The sequence below is a fragment of the Marmota flaviventris genome, chromosome 4 (genome assembly GCF_047511675.1).
Source record: "Marmota flaviventris isolate mMarFla1 chromosome 4, mMarFla1.hap1, whole genome shotgun sequence".
NCBI classification, from domain to species: Eukaryota; Metazoa; Chordata; class Mammalia; order Rodentia; family Sciuridae; genus Marmota; species Marmota flaviventris.
This window is the reverse complement of record NC_092501.1, coordinates 149,071,803-149,090,235: the sequence shown is the minus strand read 5'-3', so window position 1 is coordinate 149,090,235 and position 18,433 is coordinate 149,071,803.

The window sequence follows — 18,433 nt, the reverse complement described above, 5'->3', positions numbered from 1 at the left end:
CATGGCCTTCATATATTTATGTTATTTCCATTTTAAACATTAATTAGTTACAGATAGGTCAATATATTGTAGATGGACACAATGCCTTTATTTTGTTTGTTTATCTTTATGTGGTACCAAGGATAGAACCCAGTGCCTCACACATGCTAGGCAAGCGCTGTACCACTGAGCCACAACCCTGGCCGTTTTATTTTATTTTTTTTTAACTTTAATGTCTCTCCATTTTCTTTGGATACCTGAAGTTGCTGTCTAGGTAATTTTTCATGAAGGGCCTGTGGAAACAATCTTCCCTGAGTTCTTGCATATGTGTGTTAATTTTTCTTTCACTTTTGTACTTAAAAACTGATTTAATTAGAGATAAAATCCGTGGCTTCTATTTTTTTCCTTGAGGATTTTTAAATATACTTATCTATTTTACATAAAATATTTTGTGTGCAAAAAACAAACAATAATGTAATTTTCTTTCCTTACAAACTGATAGGTCTTTTTTTCCTTTGCCTGAAAGGATGAAAGTCTTCTGTTTTTATAATTACTAGGCCAACAGCTTTACCAGCAAGATAGGGTAGTCCATGATGGGTCAATTTACCTAGGCATGTCATATAAACTCATAATATTAATTTTAAGGGTTCTTATTTTAGAAAAAAAAATTTGTTAAATTAACAAAATAATATTTTTCTCAAATTGCTCAGAAAATTTTCTTAGATTATAGATTTTAATATTTTTTGTTCAATTAATATTCATTATATGTGTTTTGATTTTCATTACTTGTCTTCTATTTTATCACTCTTTCAAATTTTTTTATCTTTTTATTTGTTTGTAACTTTTAGAAAATTTTCTTCTTCCCATATTCTATTTTGTGAAGTCATTATCTTTTGTGTTTATTATTTTCTGTATTTCATTTAATTTAATCTTTATCAAAATATTTTAATTTTCTTACTTGAGTTATCTTTCAAATCATCTTTTTTCCTTCTCTTTCCATATTTTCATTTTGCCCTAATCATCTAATTTGTAAGTTTTTATAAATATGATCTCTCTTGAGCAAATCTTTCTGTCAGGATTACCCGAACTTCAGGGATGTTTATTTATCAAATAAAACTTTATTTTATTCACCTTTTTTCTTATAATAAATATGAATTGGATTTAACCACAATGTTTTCTGTTCTGTATATATAAATACAAAATTCCCTCTACTTTCAAGGAGAGGGAGGTGCCATTCCAAACCATTAAACTGACTTTATGAATTTCTTATAGATTTGGATATGCAATTGAAAAAGCAATAGTCTGCAAAGTCCATGATTTTACATCTTGGGACTTATGAAAATATTGGACTGGCATTGGATGTATTGTGCTTATGAGTAGTTTTCTTTGGATATGTTTTATCTGCTCCTCTCCACCCCCTTCTCTTCATATTGATTTCAAAAACAAGCAAAGAGAGAGAGAGAGAGAGAGAGAGAGAGAGAGAGAGAGAGAGAGAATGCTCAGAATTATATCCATGGATTAGACCAGACAGACCAACAGAAATTTATATGTGGATTCTATTGTTTTATAAACCTATTAATCCATAAAGAATCTCTTTTATGGTATTTTAAAATTTTTTTTTATTGAGTAATCATTGCTTTACATTGAGGCAGATTAAAAGAAACAGCTGTATTTACTATAAGGAGGCATGCTTTTTGTATTATTATGTTCTCTTAAATATCCATAGGGGAAAAATTCTCCTATATTCTCAGTACCAGGAATTGCCAAATGTCTTCATTATTATTTGAAGAACACAGAAACATACAGCAAATGACCTATGAATATTTTTAGTGTACAAATAAAAAAATATATATACAGACTGTTTAAATTCAACATTTGATTAAAGGCAGAATTATTTTAATATTGTAGAATTAAAATGGATACTCCCATAGTTTGTCTGCTCAGACAGTACTATCTTCTTTACATAACCCTTCTTCATAACCTTTCTCCTCTGCTTTTTTAGTGCTGCAGTACTCAGGATTGAACTAGGGCCTCATGCACACCAAGCATGTGCTCTACCACTAAACTGCACCATCTACTCAAATCTATTCTTTTTCTTGTCCACTTGTGAGACACTTTTACCTGAGGCTAATAATTAGAACCTTGAAATGAAGTGAAGAACATGGATAGATCATATAGTAGTTTCTTGATATAGTATAATATCTTTAGATTTTCAATCACGAAAAATCTAAGGAGTCTGTCAAACAATAGTATGTACTCCTCTTTTATTAATTGCCTTGTTTTTCAGAAAAAGGAATACTTTTTGAAGATATTTTAACATTTCTAGTATTATTCCTGAAGTAATATTTCTATTATGCTATCTTTAAAAAATGAGACTCCAAAATGGAATAGAATATTCCACCTCTGTAACTTGAGCAAGTGGAAGTATTATCCAATAAACATAAACAAAGTTGAAACTTTATGTGTATTTTTCAGAATATCATAACAATTTTCTCTTGTGACTAAATCCTTTGAAAAACAAATATTTAGACTTCAAAAAAATTTACAATAGGAATTTGATGACTAAAGTAAAAAAAAAATTAAAGATGTTTGGATTTTATAATGTACTATCTGAATTCAAAGACATAAAACTTCCAGAAATTTGGATGAAGAGGCTAACTTTTAGAAGTACAGTGTTTTAGTCACATATTTCAAATTTGCTTGAGCCCCCTTGATGCTCATCTGAATGTTACTACCATCCTATGGGCACTGATGACCAGACACTTACTTAGAAAAAGAAGTTTAAAGAAAGAGTTTCAGAAGCTGGAAAAGGAATCAGTAAAATCTTGGAGGGGCTTCAGTTCCAGGGAGCTCTGTGCATTTGGCCCAACCAGACCACAGAGAAGCAGAAGCAAAGCTGATCCTCAGCTGTCAGACCCAGAACACTCTGCTGGCATTGGCCTAAGCTTCAGAGTGATGAGTCACAGAGAGTGACTGGGGCCAGCTGCACTTCCAGGGTCCCCATTCATTTTAGTCCTCAGAACCTTGTGCTGGGGTGTGACTTAGAAGTAGGCAACAAATAAACATAATTATGGGGAAAGGAATGTATTGATTTCAGAAATATGTGGGTTGGATAATTAGTATAGTACTAGGCTCTCACTACTTTCCTGCAAAATGAATTAAAGGGGAAGAATTAGTACAGAAAACAAGTGGCATTAAAGTGATCAAGATCCAAGAATACAAGTGGGAGTGACAGTTTTTTTGTTTTGTTTTTTTTTTTGGTCTTGGGTATTTTTTGGTCTTTGGGTATTTTGTTACAGGAATAGAGGAGACAGATTGGCTCCTACTGTTCAAATCTGGAAAATCTGAGCCCCAAGATTATGAGTTCCAGTAATGAACCAGTCTAAATGATAGAAGACTGTAAAGTCATAAAGCATGACATAAAGTGGCTTCTGCTTGATTCCTTAACTTTGGCTCGAGGAGTTGGCCCAGTGACATGTTTGGTTTAGTACCTGAAGTAGTGCTGGGGAGGGGGCAAAAGATCTTTATGAAAATGTGACCCATCCAACTTCAGGTCTATTCTTAGTATTGTCCCCGTGTGAGAGCCTGAGAGGAGGGATGTGGTTGATTTTCAAGGCACTGGAACTCTAACAAATCTTAAATCTGAAAGGGGGTATAAAATTATCCATAATAATCAAGTGAATTTATTGTAAAGTAGACTAATTGTGAGAACAAATCTAAATAATTTGGCAAAGTCTCACAAAATTTGGCAGTTCTGTGATTAACAAGAACCTCTGTTAGCAACCCCAAGGGAATGGAAAAGGTCCCAAGGGTAGCACAGTCTCTAAAGATACTTTCATGAACAGGGAAGACGGTACTTTAGGAAGCTCTAAGAAACGTGTCTTGCTTTTATCTCACTTTCTATTTTTAACTTAGGGTTAGTTCATTAGTAAAAGGGATAACAACTTTTTGAATCTATATTATGATATATGTACACATTTTAAATATTTAAATACAGATTTACTGTGGATAATGTTGAAATCTGACATAAATTACACATTACAATAGCACTCAGTACACAGTAAACACCATTTAAATCTTCAATATTATTATTACTATTTTGAAGATGTAATTCTCTTGCTTAATTAAATGTTCAACAAATAATTAATTTAAGAAGAATACCTAGAGTTTGATGTATGATTTGTAAGGAAATGTTGATATAGAAATATGAGCTATACAAAGTATGAGCTATACATTTCCTAGATGGACTTAATCTATATTATTGATTGAGAGAATTTTAATAGTGTGTTTAACTCTCAATTCATTATCTTATTGCCTTCTTGACTTGCTTTAGTATCTTCCTTTATAACAACGGGATAGTAATGCCTACCTTTCTAGATAATTATGAGAATAAATTTTGAAAAAATTAAGACTGTATGTGTACCTATATCACTGTACAATATGGTAGGTATTATTATACAGTCATTATTGTTAATTCTATTATTACCACCTAGTCTCTTCAATTATATTATGTACAAGTTCTCTCTATATATATCCATCCTTTTAAACAATCAACTATCCTTTTTATAAATATCCCCTTGTATCTCATGTAATAACTCACACTATGTTTGAAATATTATCTTCTTTTCCCCTACCTTACCTAGTTTTTGAAGAAAGAGGAAAAATATTACTTTTTTTAGATTAATAATGCTTATTGTCAGAAAGTTTTTCTTTATAATGATCTGCCATTGACTTCGTTTAATTTCTACTCATTATTCCTTGTTCTGCCTGATTCAATTCACTCTTTAAACAATAATTGGGTAAGATGATATGCTGCTGAAAATCAGAAATTCTAAGTTAATATAAATAGTGCTTGCTAACATTTGAGAAGGAGATATTTGAGAGTGTGAATAGCATTTCTAGTAGGGTTATACTAATTTTACCAAAAGGAGTGAAAAATCTTCATAAATGCCAGGTTATTTTATTAGTCAATCATTTTTTTTAAAAAAAGTATGTTACTAATCAGGATTTTTTAAAAAATTGAAATCTCCTTTAAATCTTTCCTAATCCTCCTTTCTTTATTTATTACATACTGCAAGTGGTTGCAAGTTGGATGAGGCCTGTGTTTCATATGGATTCATCATAGTCCCTTGATGTGAGCAGAAAGGACTCCAGATCAAGGATGAATATTTGAATAAATGCACAGCTTCCACCAGTCAAAATGATGGAAGATTGTAAACTCATAAAGCATTAAGCTGAAGCAACTTCTAATGTACCCTACAAAGCTTTCTTAAGTCTCCTAGCTGCTCCACTAAAATCTTAATGTGGTCCTCTGATTTGGGATAAGACATACAGTTATTCACGGAAGATGTTAAATAATGCTATCTACATGTTCCATGTTGGGTTATGATTCTTCCTACCAGATAACAAAGCCCTGGGGACATGTGGTCTCTACACTCAGGTACCCTTCGCTCTGACAGAGAAGATAACCATCAGTCAAGAAAGTATGAATGTAATGAGTATTGTTATGCAGCAAGTCAGGGGACCATATTCTACTCCTGATAAGAATGGGGATCAGAGAACATAGCCCCAAGAAAGTAGAACAATTTATAACAAATCCACTAAATACCTCAGATTTGAAAAGATTTTATATTATGCCTTGGTGAAATATATTAAAGTGAGACTCATGTTATATGTATAGATAAACAGAGGTGGAATTCCAAACAAATTTTAAAGAAGATTGTGGTATCATCTATGAAATTATTTTTTTCCCTTGTCAAAAGTTACAATAATTTCACATTTGATCAAAGAAATTAGTTTTCCTTTCAGATTGATCTGAACTGTGTAAAAGAATATCTGCAAATATCCTATGGTCTTTGTGTAATGCAGAGACCATTATGCCAAGGGTGCCATCATGTTGTAAGTATGTACATCTTTTAAAAGATTTTTTTCTTCATCAGAAATGCTTTATGATTTTTTTATTATCTGTATGAACTCTCAATATATAATAAAATAGAACTGGGTGTCACTTACATAAGGCAGATCTCATTTAGTCAAAAAATGGATTCCACTGTTTGATAGCATTTAGCTAATTTTTGACAATTATTACAAATATATTTGGAGAGCACCTCCAGCGCTCAGATATTGGTCTCTAATAGCATTCCTCACCAGAAGGAATCAGAGCTCCTTGGAAAAATGACTGATCCCTAGGAGGAGATGGAGTAGGAATAAGATGTGCCTGAAACATAAACTTGTGCCCAAAGTTAAGAAAGAACTAAAAACAAACAAACAAGCCAATAAAAAACAAATGGAAATACATATGTTACAGGATTAGAGGTGACAGATTGGCTCCTACTGGTCAAATATGGAAAATGTGAACCCCCAAATTCATTATAAACTAGTGTAAAAAACTCAATAGGATGCATGAGTGCACCTTAATAATCAGTTGATGAATGAATGAATGAATGAATGAATGCAAGAACAAAGGAGATGGGAGACTTTTGGATCATAGCAGGGTTCTGAGGATCAACTGGTAAAGGTGGAGGGAGTGCTAGAGTTAGAAAATTGGCCTTTTGCAACTATCATAGTAAAGATCTGATAAGGAAAGAATCATGAATGGACACTAAACCTGAAGGATCAGAGTATTTGTATGGTGTTGAAAAGTCCCTCTGTAGAGTGTTTCTTAGTTACATGGGGGAAAAATAGTAATTAGTGGAGAAATTAGACAACACTTAGGCTATGACCAAAATTAATTTCATTCACAAGGAGCAGATGGCCATTTTGTGAGAATATAAAGTCAGTATTCTCACCAGGAAGGCATAACCTGAATCCAGTCACAAGGAATATTAGACAAACCTAAAATGAGAAACATTCTATTTAAAGGTGGACTCTATAATTCAAAAGTGCTGATGTTGTAAAAGACAAAAGGTAAGGAAATGTTCAAGATTAAAGAAGGCGAAAGAAGCTTGACACCTAAATGCGGTACTTGAAGTCATACTGAATCTTGTAGTAGCAGAGGAAAGTGTTATAGAGGACATTATTGAGTTATTTGACAAAATTGGGATAATGGTGATTGACTAACTAAAAGTAAAATTAACCTGTGTTAATTGTTGAAGTTAATTGTAAATAAGTAAAACAATAATCCTATTCATTGAGATACATGAGGACAAAATCTTGAAATATGTTACTTACTCTCAAATTTTTCAGAACACAAATACACACAAGTGTGCACCTATCATATTATAAAGCAAATAGGATAAAATGTTAACCATAGTATATGGAATTTTTTGTACTATTTTATTTTTGCAACTGTTTTGTAAATTTGAAATTATTTCCAAATAAAAAGTTTTTAAAAATCAATCTGTATTTTAAAATTTTAATTTGCCTAGATTATTTTAATGAAGTTTAGATAAAAATGAATTCCTATATTAAATAACTAAAACTTTGAAAAGAATAATCAAGTAATATTCTGTTTGTGAATCTTATTTTATTGCTTTTAAAATGTTATTTTTGGATTCCTAAAAAAATGTCCTTGGGATAACTTTGATTATGTGTTATCTGTGTGTTTTATGTAATATCTGAAAGCATTGATTAAGGATAAATAAATCAATTGATCAACTAATACATAATATTTTAAGGAAATTCATAAAATACATTTATCTTTAATTTTTCCTGGAGAATTAGAAATAAGATGATATTTTAAGACAGTTTTTTAAAAAATCAAATGTTCATTTTTTCCTACTTTATTTTCTATTCATTTTCATTTTAGTTTTTTACTATTTTACTTTTTAAAATTATTTATCATTGCTTCTGATGAATATAGTTAATAAAACAACTCTTAACTAAACATAGAACTGATGGTTGCAAAGATATTGAAACTAACATTTTTTTCCCCAGGGACATAAGAGCCCTTATCAGTTGTAACAACTATGCCCTCTGTTCATTGAAATTCAATTAATAAGTGAATGTTTTTGTTCCATAATTTAAATAAGAGGTATTCAGTTAACTCTGTTAAATGATGCACTGTGCTGGGCCAAAGATTTAAGCCTTAATATTATTCCTGCTTGAAGAATATGCCAAATTAAGGGCAATTCTGAAACATTTCCACAAATATCAACAGTGTGTAATCCTTTTAAATTCTTAATTACCCTACATCCCACAACATTAATGTTTGAAGGGACAGTCATCTTACAAAACAATTTGTAGTAAAAATAATAGATTTTGTATTACAATGTTGTATTATTTATATACAGTTGTCATCACTTTGGATTCTGTAGTAAAAGAAAATTGCGTCCTAAGACATATTTTTATTTATGAAATTATATTATGAAAAGACTAATCCTATTCATATATAAGTAAGTTATATACAAAAATGCTAATTAAATTTAATTGCATTCTTATATAGAAATTAATGATGGTTGAAGTTATTTACCCAATTTCTTGAAAACATTTTGAAATCAAATTTGCCTTGGGTAGCTAAAATTTGAAGATGTTTCTGTATAATCCAAATTATCAGATAATTTTAAAAATATATAAATTATTTTCTGTTGGATTCTAAACCAATTAAATTTACTAATTGTAAATACCCAGAAAATTGACAACTAATTTTAATTTTACTCTGATCTTTGTCTCTGGTATGGGCATGATATTTGTAGTATAAAATTAAAGGAAAGGATGACAAATATTATGTGTAAATAACAAGAAAATGGCTAAGTTTTGTACCTGCTCTCTCCATGTACTTATAATACATTGCCCACATTATCCATGATCTATTCTTATGAAATTATTTTGCTATGTTACTGCCATTTTAGTAAGCACTGTCCCCACTAATTCTCTACTTCAGAGAAATTGAAACCAGCCATATAGCCATTGGTTAACTTTCTTAGAATCCAAAACAATGGGTCATTGTTCCTCATGGTAGGAAAAAAAAATAATCCCCCACTAAATTAGTCAACATCTGACATTGATATTCAGAAAAGCTGAAGTGAAACATTGTAATTGTGCAAAATTGGTCAGTAAGTCTTTTAATACTACAGAAATCCACTGCAACTTGTAGGATTAATTCCATTCTAGAATCAACACATTTTATTCTATTACTGATATTAAAAATTAGCTGTGAAGAATCTATATAGGAGAATTGGGAGTTAAACCACATACAGCCAAATTTTAAACTTAAAATAAGAAAGCATGAAGAAGCATATGTTTACTGCAATTTTTTTGACTGTAAATCATGGTGCTAAATTTTTTAGCATATAAAAATACATCTATATGTAATACATATTTTACAAATACATATATATTTTATATATATTATATAAAACTGAAACAAAAATTTCACAAAACAATGATCTTGCTAGTTGGTTTTTACTCAGAAATTTTGTCTTCCTTTCTTTTTCACTGAAAGAAAAACACTGGTCAAAACCCCCTAACCTGATTTCATGGTCTGCTGGTAGGTTGTAAACCATTGCTTGAAAAACACTTGTGGAAGAAAACTGTTTTCTACTGTTTATTAGATAAAATATACCCGAAGATGCAATGCTATTTATAAGTTGAAGGCACTGCATTATTTTTCTCTCAAAATCACTTAAATCTGGCATCTGTGGCACATGTGTGTAATTCCAGAGGCTTAGGAGACTGAGGCAGGAGGATTGCAAGTTCAAAGCCAGTCTCAGTAACTTAGTGAAGCCCTAAGCAACTCAGTGAGAGACCCTGTCTCTAAATAAAATACAAAAAGGGCTGGGTATGTGGCTCTGTGGTGAAGTGCCCCTGAGTTCAATCCTCAGTACTAAAAAAAAAAAAAAAAAAAAAAAAAAAAAAAAATTCTACTCATGAGTCATTTTGGCTGCCTGTTTCAGGACACTAAGTAAAATTAGTTCAGGCCTTTAATTTCTGGGTAATGTTGTAAGGACAAGATATATACTAAAAGTTCTAAAGATGGATAGATAGACCAATAAATAAATTTATTTTTTATTCAGTGTCTATTATAATACATGTATGAAAATCTACTGATGAATGTGTGTAGTGAGTTCACATGTTCTTTCAACAAACATTGGTCAAGTTTCTATTATGTGTCCATCACAGTGCTAAATACTAATAACCCACCTGTGGACATAATTGGAAGGAAAAGCAAATAGATAAATTCTGAAGCTTTTAAAGGAACATCACTAGGGAACCAATGTGTCTAAAGACCAAGATTTCTAGAAACACTTGCAATTGACATTTATGTAATCTATTGGAGGTTTTAGGTTTACCTCTTCTAAAGTAGATTCAGCTATGTTTCCCCTGGGCATTCTTAAGGGCTTAGGTTGGGGGCCATGGAAAGCACTTTGAGGAGTAGAATTTGAAGTGGGCCTGAGAATAGCAGGAGTTTTTTGAGGAGCCATTTAGATAATTTTTCTTTAGTAATTTTGCCCAACGTTGTTCTAAATTTTTGAAAGTCTTTCTTACTTTCTAGTACTTTGTTTTCACTTTTTTGAGATAAAGATTCATCAATTTTTAAGTGAAATGAAAGAATGTGGATCTTTTCCTTTAACCTCTGTCAGTGCTAACAGTTATCCATTTCTTTTACTTTTAAATTATTTAAGCATAGAGAATATAATTTTAAGATTCACAGATAAATTAACATGTTTTCCTACCCCCTTTTAAATCATTCATTTATTCACTCAGTATTTAGAAATAAAAAGCAAATACAATGAGCAGTTTCCTTGGCAAATTGTTCTTCTAAGGAAAATCAGTCAATACATGCTTCTTCATGTTTTCTTATTTTAAATATTTTTTGTTCAAAAAATCTTTCTTGAACAGGTATTATGTGCTGCTTGGAGTAGAGGATGCAAAAGGAATAAACTGAGTCCATTATTCACAGATACAGCATTTAATTTGTAAAATAATGCTATAAAATTGCTATATGAGTGCTATAAAATTGGAAATAATAATCTCCTGAATATTTTATAATCAATATTATGCAACTAAATCTGTCATCTGTTGATGAAAATCAATCTACATTGCCTGTTTAACATTAGAGCTCAAACTTCAGAACTATGTGCAGGACTTGTTAAATCACTGATTGTGACCTCATGCACAGAGTGGCTGATTCATGGCACCTGGGGTAGGATCTAAGAATTTGTATTTCTAACAAGTTTTCAGGTGATGCGGATGCTGAGGTCCCAGGAGCATATTTTGATTTTAATTAGGGCTCCACAAACTAAAGCCCATGGGCTAAATCTGGCCGTTCCTGGGTTTTGTAAATAAAACTTTATTGGCACACAGTCACATCCATTTTTACTTTGTATGGCTGCAACTGTGCTTCTGTGACAGAGTTAAATAATTGTGGCACAATAGATCTTATGACCTGCAAAGCTCACAGTGTTTAGTAACTGGCCCTTTGCAGAAACAATTTCCAATTTGAGTTAAATGGATGATCATTATATTATCATTGGAGTCTCACTTGAGATTATTTCTGTGATTTTTGGTTAAATGCTATCCTGACCGTCACAAGTCTAGGCAAGATTTACTTGATTAATGCTTGCTTTCTTTTCTTTTTTCTTTTTGGTACATAACATGCAGCTTTTAAGACTTCAACTAGACAGGCTCCAGAAAGTGTTAACTAAAGCGTAAACCAGAAATTCTCTTGAACTCTTCCGGAGTGTGATTATGCCAGTATAAAAAAAAGAACCAACAATGCAGCCTAAAGAGTGAAGAGTGTACTAGTTTAACGGTCAGATCTGTGTTATTTGACTGATAAGCTTAGAAATTATAGATGCTTCATATTAGCAGCACATCAGTTGGAAAAAATAGGGAGTGATTATTTGCATGACTTTTTTTTGTCTGAAATAAAATGATAAGTTTCGCTTCTTGCAAAATAAAGAATTTTTCAAAAGCAACTAAATAGGATCATAGATTTTTTTCTTTTAGAAAATTAACCAATAATTACTTATCAACCATAGAGTTGTCCATATTGAGGGAGTACCAGAGCAAATGAATCTCGCCAGGAGGTCACACCAGTTCTGTCACTTGGTGGTGGCTCAGTGATGCACTATGTCTAACTGTAGTTGATCAGCGTGCTGAGTTCAGGCTTTGAAAGACCTCACCAGAAGAACACAGTTGAAACTTGCTACATTTTGGGAAAACAAACAAACAAACAAACAGACAAAACTATTACTTTGCTGAGACACAGCTTTCAGCTTTACTTTTGAATTGTTTAGATTTAATGCCTGTGGCTGTTTCAAAGCTTGGCCATAGGTTATCTGACACTTCTGCATGGAGGAGTGGTGTCTATGTCCCTTTCACTTAAATCTGGGTGGGCTGTGACTATGTTGTTGAACAATAGAGATTGATGGAAGTGATGATATGCAATTTCCAAGATGAGGTCATAAAAGGTCAGGCAGCTTGTGCTTTGGGCTAGAACACTTGCTTTCAAAACTCTGACCTACCATAGAATAACTCCAAATTCTCCCAGGCTACTATGCAGTGAAAAAACCCAAATCACATGAAGAGGACACACAAAGCTTCTTCATCAATATCCCAACTGCATCCCAGCCTACAAGTCATTCCATCCCAGGCACCAGACATATGCATGAAGAAGTCTCCAGATAATTCACGCTTCTAGCTGTTTGTGTCATCCCTCATCATGCAAGTATTTTCAGCTGAGACTTCAAGCACTATGAAGGGAAAAAAAATGTACTCAAACAACATAGTCTCTGAATTCTTTTTTAAAAACTTTCTTTGTAGTTGGACAGAATTCCCTTATTTGTTTGTTTTTCCTTGTGCCTCACACATGCTAGGCAAGCACTCTACCACTAAGCCATAACACTAGCCTTGTCTTTGAGTTCTTAAGCCATGGATATGTGAGTATTCAGAGTTCATTTGTTAGGTAGCTATAGATAACTGGTAAAGCATTTCATAATAAGAGTGGGGTATGGTATAAAAAGCCGTAATCATGAAGCAGTTTGGGTGACAGAGCAATGGATAAAAGATTGACAGGATTTAAGAAAGCTGCTTGTCAATGCTTCATGAAAGCAAGGAAAATACTTCAGAAATTTGAAGGAAAGGAGGCCCTTATTACTAAGTGTGGAAAATTGGCATCACGGTTGCTTGCAACATTGTGGAGAAATGATAATCTAAGGAGATTTCCAGGCAGTGTACTGAAGGCGCTATTTGGCTTCTTTTTATCTATTATAAAACATAATAGGAACATATTTGAATTTTCATATAGAATTTAGAAGAAATATTGAGGGCTGAAAATGAACTTTTCAAACAGCAAGGGGCAATATAATAAAGGATTACAGGGCAAAAATTCAATCCAGGCTTCTGTCAGTAAAATGCAGAGTCACAGTCAAGATGCAGGAATGGTGGAAGAAGCAGAGATCAGATGCCTTTAAGAAAAGGCAGGAAGAATCCTTAACTTATTTTATCAATAACTACCCTATTCTTGTCTACCACCATGGTATTCTTGTTTGCTTTTTGTAAAAGATATATTCACTGGCTTTACTTTGAACGTACATTTATTATCCTGGAGATGTAGAACCAACCTGTAAGCCTTTTAATTAGTATGTGACTTATGTTCTGACTATTTTAGGGAAAGTAGCATTAGATATCAAGCTGAAGCTGCTGAAAATTCCTTGGCTGCCCTTCAGTTTCTCAAGGGAGTGGATAAGGTTACGACCATAGTTACTAGATAATAGTTTCTTTGCTAAAATTAATTTAAAGGAGGTTCATGAAGGTTGAATGCATTTGAAAAGAAATAGAACAAACAAAATATTCACAAAGAATATTTTTTGCACCTTTCTTCATTCTACCCACCTAACAAGCTAAAAAATTACATGTAAAACATCAAGAAGATAAAACCAAATATATGCCTGTATGCATATATCAGAAAACACTAGTTATATTTTATAGCAATGATTTAATGTGTTAATGTTATTGTGTTAACAATTATAGAAAAATATTAGAAATAAATATGTACAATAGTTAATGCTGGAACAAAAAATTCATTTTCTAAGTATTAAAATGTAGAATAAAAAAGAATAGAATAATTTTGTATTTCTAATAACTAAATTACTTAGCATTTCAAGGATTTAAAATTTGTTGAATATCCCCAATAATAGCAACAAGATGTCTGTTTAATATAAAGATGTAAATTGCAAATCATTAGTAACAATTCTCAATGTATAATTTTGGGAAGTACTAATGAACTCAACTGATAAGTAATACTGTAACTGGATCATTCATATATATAAAACACTAGTAGTTATAATAATAGTCTCTAATATCACACATTAATTAATGCTTTTTAAGTAGGTGATTCAAGTTAGACATCACCTAACTGAAATTTAATGGTGAAACCAGTTAAATTTCATTAATTAAGGATATTTACTTTTTCCTTATACATAGGAATGAATGTAATATGTAGCCACAGTATAAGGTGGTCTTCAGTCAAAATGCAAAATAACCCATGATTGTATGTTTGCAAACTAGTTCTCTATATCAATCACAGCAAACACTTGAAGAGATGAAAGAAAACTCAGATTATCTTGTTGAAATATTACAGCCACAAGGCTTAGATTGCTTAAGTGCTCTATCTGGGGTCATTCATATAAGTATAATAGAAATTCTCTAATTTTAAATTAGCTTATATTGAAAGCATTAATCTGCAATTTGACTGCTTAAAATTGAATAAATAGTATAAAATAATGTAAAAATCATTCTTATGGTGAACAGAGAAAGAAACTAACAATAGAATGTCCTCCTCCAACTTTATATTTGAATTGAAAAAGTGAGAAACTATTTAGTATTATGAATTTAAAGAATAACAAATCAACATCAAATTTTGAAAATTCAGCATTGATCTGGGAATGTATCTCAGTGGTAGAGTGCCTAATTTGCATTTGTTAGGCTATGGGTTCAACACCCCACAATGCAAAATGAAATAAATTAAAAATTTTAAGTGTAGCATTGTTTTGAATGTGTTTTGTTAATATAGAGAATTCCAAATCAGCCTCATTTCTTTTTTTGTCCTGGGCTCTGAACTCATTGAAAAATCAAATACCAAATATCAAATCAATATTACTGATAGAGATGACTTGGAAGATATGTTTTTATGTGACAGACAAATGAGACTACTAATACTGAATCATAGAATTAAGCAGTCATACAAACCAGTCTTATAAATCCAGGCTCCTAATTCCTCCTGCAATTAAGAAGTCTGGATATCATCTCAAAATGAAAAAAAAAAAAAATTTCTTCATCCTGTAGTCAGGCTCTGTTGTATCCTATAACTTCCCTTTTTCTACTAGCATTAATATGAAACACTTCTTTTGGGATTTCAGATTTAAACTTTTCAGACTCATTGACTTATCTTTCTCATTTTCTCTTTAATTTATGAGAAACACATGGCTATCTCCTTTAGTGAAGTTATCTTTACTTGTTTATTTTCCATTCCTAGATATACTTGCTATCACTTTGTGCAAGGATCTCTTAAATTATTTCAAGTTTAAATCACTACCTACTATTTCTAAATTTTTCTACTTTGGCCTATAGCTCTCTGACGAACTTGTATTGTTAGACCTATAATTTATTATCCTGCTCAAAATCATTTTTTTTCCCATTGCTACAATAATGCTTTACAAAATGGGATACACAAAAGGGTAGGTGAAATTTTGTGTTTGAGTGGAAATTAGTGCATAGTTCAGAATATTCACTTCCTAATGATTCTAATTCTATGGGGATTCTGCATTTTTCATTACCTTTGAACAATCTTACAAACAGTACTTGTAGGTAAATGATAGCAATGCAAACTACTCCTTAGCTATAGTCATGTAAACAAATTCTGGCATGGGGATGTTCAATATACTTTCCTCCTCTCTTGGAATGTTCATTTCATTTGTTTTGATCCATAAATGTGACTGTTCTTTGTATTTTCCTTTGAATGGATTTTAACATTTTACCAGTTTCTTCATCAACTACGAGTTAAATAAAATCAATACCATATTCATTATTTATCCGTATGACTCATTATTTGACCTTAAAAATTCCTTTGAAAAGAAACAACAGTGATCAGATTTGTGATTTAATATAATTTTTTCTTAGTTTTCAAAACAAAAAGATTTTTAAATGTGTTTTCTACTGGGAACATGAATTAACTACAAATGTGAAAGCAATAAAATTATAAATGGTAGTGAAAAGATATCAGAACAAGTTTAAATTCCCAAGGTATGAAAAAGGCATAACAGTATCTCTGCAATTCTTCTCAATGGACACTAACTGGAAGCAACCAATGCAACTCTATTAAGTAGCTTTAGCCCCATAAATGAGCATAACACATATACGCCTATTTTAAATGTAACTCTTATTATTTGAGATCAAATAAGAGTAGGTTTTACTTCTCCTTCTAAAAAGGACATTAGCAAAATCAGATACAACTATTATTTTTGCAGAAATAATTGGATACAAATTGTAAATATCTCAAAGAAAAGGTAGTAGAAATTTTATATCTAAAAGGAGAAAAAAAAGCACAAGTCTTGGCTAGGTGGAGTAGACAAAATAAAGGAACAAAAATAACAGGATGGTTGAGACATTCATTCTCTTTTCTCCAAAGAACAGAAGTTTAGTAGAGGAGACAGAAATATAGAGAAATAAATACAAAGAATTAGGATAATATATCTGTTTCTTACTGCTGTGATAGCAAATTGCTACAAATTTAGTATCTTAAAATAAAATGTATTACCTCACAGTTTGATGGATTTGGATTCCTACATGGACTTCACTGGACTAATATCAAGGTGTTAGGAAAGCTACTCTCTTTGCTGGAGCCTCTAGAGATTGTTTTAGGTTGTTGGCAATATTCAGTTTTAGGTGGTTGTTGAACCAGGATGTTTTTCCTTGCTGGCTGGATGTGAGGGCCATTCTCAGCTTCTAAAGATCACTCACATGCCCTGGCTTATAGCCCCCTTGATCATAAAAGCCAGAAAGGGCAGGTCAGGTCTTTCTCCCACTTTGATTTTCTAACATCTCCTTCTGCTCATTCCTTCTACCTTACCCTTGAACATTTCTCTTTGACTTTTAAGATCTCACGTGATTACCTTGGACCCACAATACCTTAAGATCAGCTGATAACAATCTTAATTACATTTGCAGGGTCTCTTTACAGTAATACTTAGCTTAGTGTTTGAATTACCTGGTGTTGGGTATCTTGGGACAAGGGACATCTTCAGAATTATGACTAAAGTGTCCTAATAGCTGTGTTGCATACAGGGGAAACTCAGAGCATAACATCTGGATACCCACTGATGGCATTTGAGGACACTGAAGTTATCAGTACAATACCTGTGATTTTACATTTTTTTGTGTGTGTGTCACTACTATGATTATTGCCTTAGTCATTGATTTCTATCACAGGTTATGATGAGAAATTTCTGAAATTTTAGTTGCTAAATATCCTCATGAGAATACTTAGGAAATGTGCATTTAATTCTATTCTTTCCTTTTATGGTCTTCTTTTCCCAGGACTTAAGCAGAAGACCTCAGGCATTTGTCCAAACAGCAATTTAAAATAATAATAATAAAAAAACACTGTATAAATCATCATCATCATCATCAACACTGTTTTCCCTTGAAAACAATTCCATTTTTCTTGAAATAATCTCCTTTACATCTATATTTGTCTCTTTAGAATGAGCTTCTCCAGATGGTTTCTTCTATTCTCCTGTAAATAGACTCCCATCATTCCTACTTCCTAAGACCTATAGTCTCCCTAGTTAAGCCCAAGTTTTAGGATAAATGCAGATCCAACTGAGACTAAAATTCTTACTATACAATTCCACCAAGATGTACAGTGGAATCTCTTTTTTTCTCAGATTTTGAGTATAATTTGAACTCTCTAGTTTAAGGTCTGTGAGAATCTAAAGTCTTCCCCATGGTTTCAGAAAATTCTCCTCCAGCTTACTACCTCATGTTCCTGTCTCTCTTCTCTCCTTGGTTTGTGTATATTTATTAGTTAAGACTTGCTTTTAGTAGTTTGAAACAGAAATACAATGGCAACAGCTCAGTTCAGGGTGTAGTTTTCTCGGTCTGGTTCCACAATGTCATCACTGCCTCAAGTTGCTTCATATTTCTGGTCCTTCAACCTCAGCATGCTGCTTTCATTCTCCTGGCTGCAAGATTATGGGCTCCCTTTCAAGCTCTGGATCACACTGCTGGTAGGAAAATAGAAAAGGAAGAGTTAGGATGGCAACCAAATTAAGAAACCAAAATCTTCTTCAGTTCACCATTTGTGTCCCATTGATCAGCACTGTTGACCTGGCATGTTTTCATCCTGAAAAGAAAGGGAAGTTTTGTTAATAAAAAGAAGAGGATATGACATAGGAGAGGTATTTGTAGGATTGCTGCAATGCGTTCCTTCTAATTGAAGCTAACTTGAGCGGAGAGGTTTGTCACGCCTCAGTCTCCACCAAAGATCCCTTCACATTAAACATTTTGATGG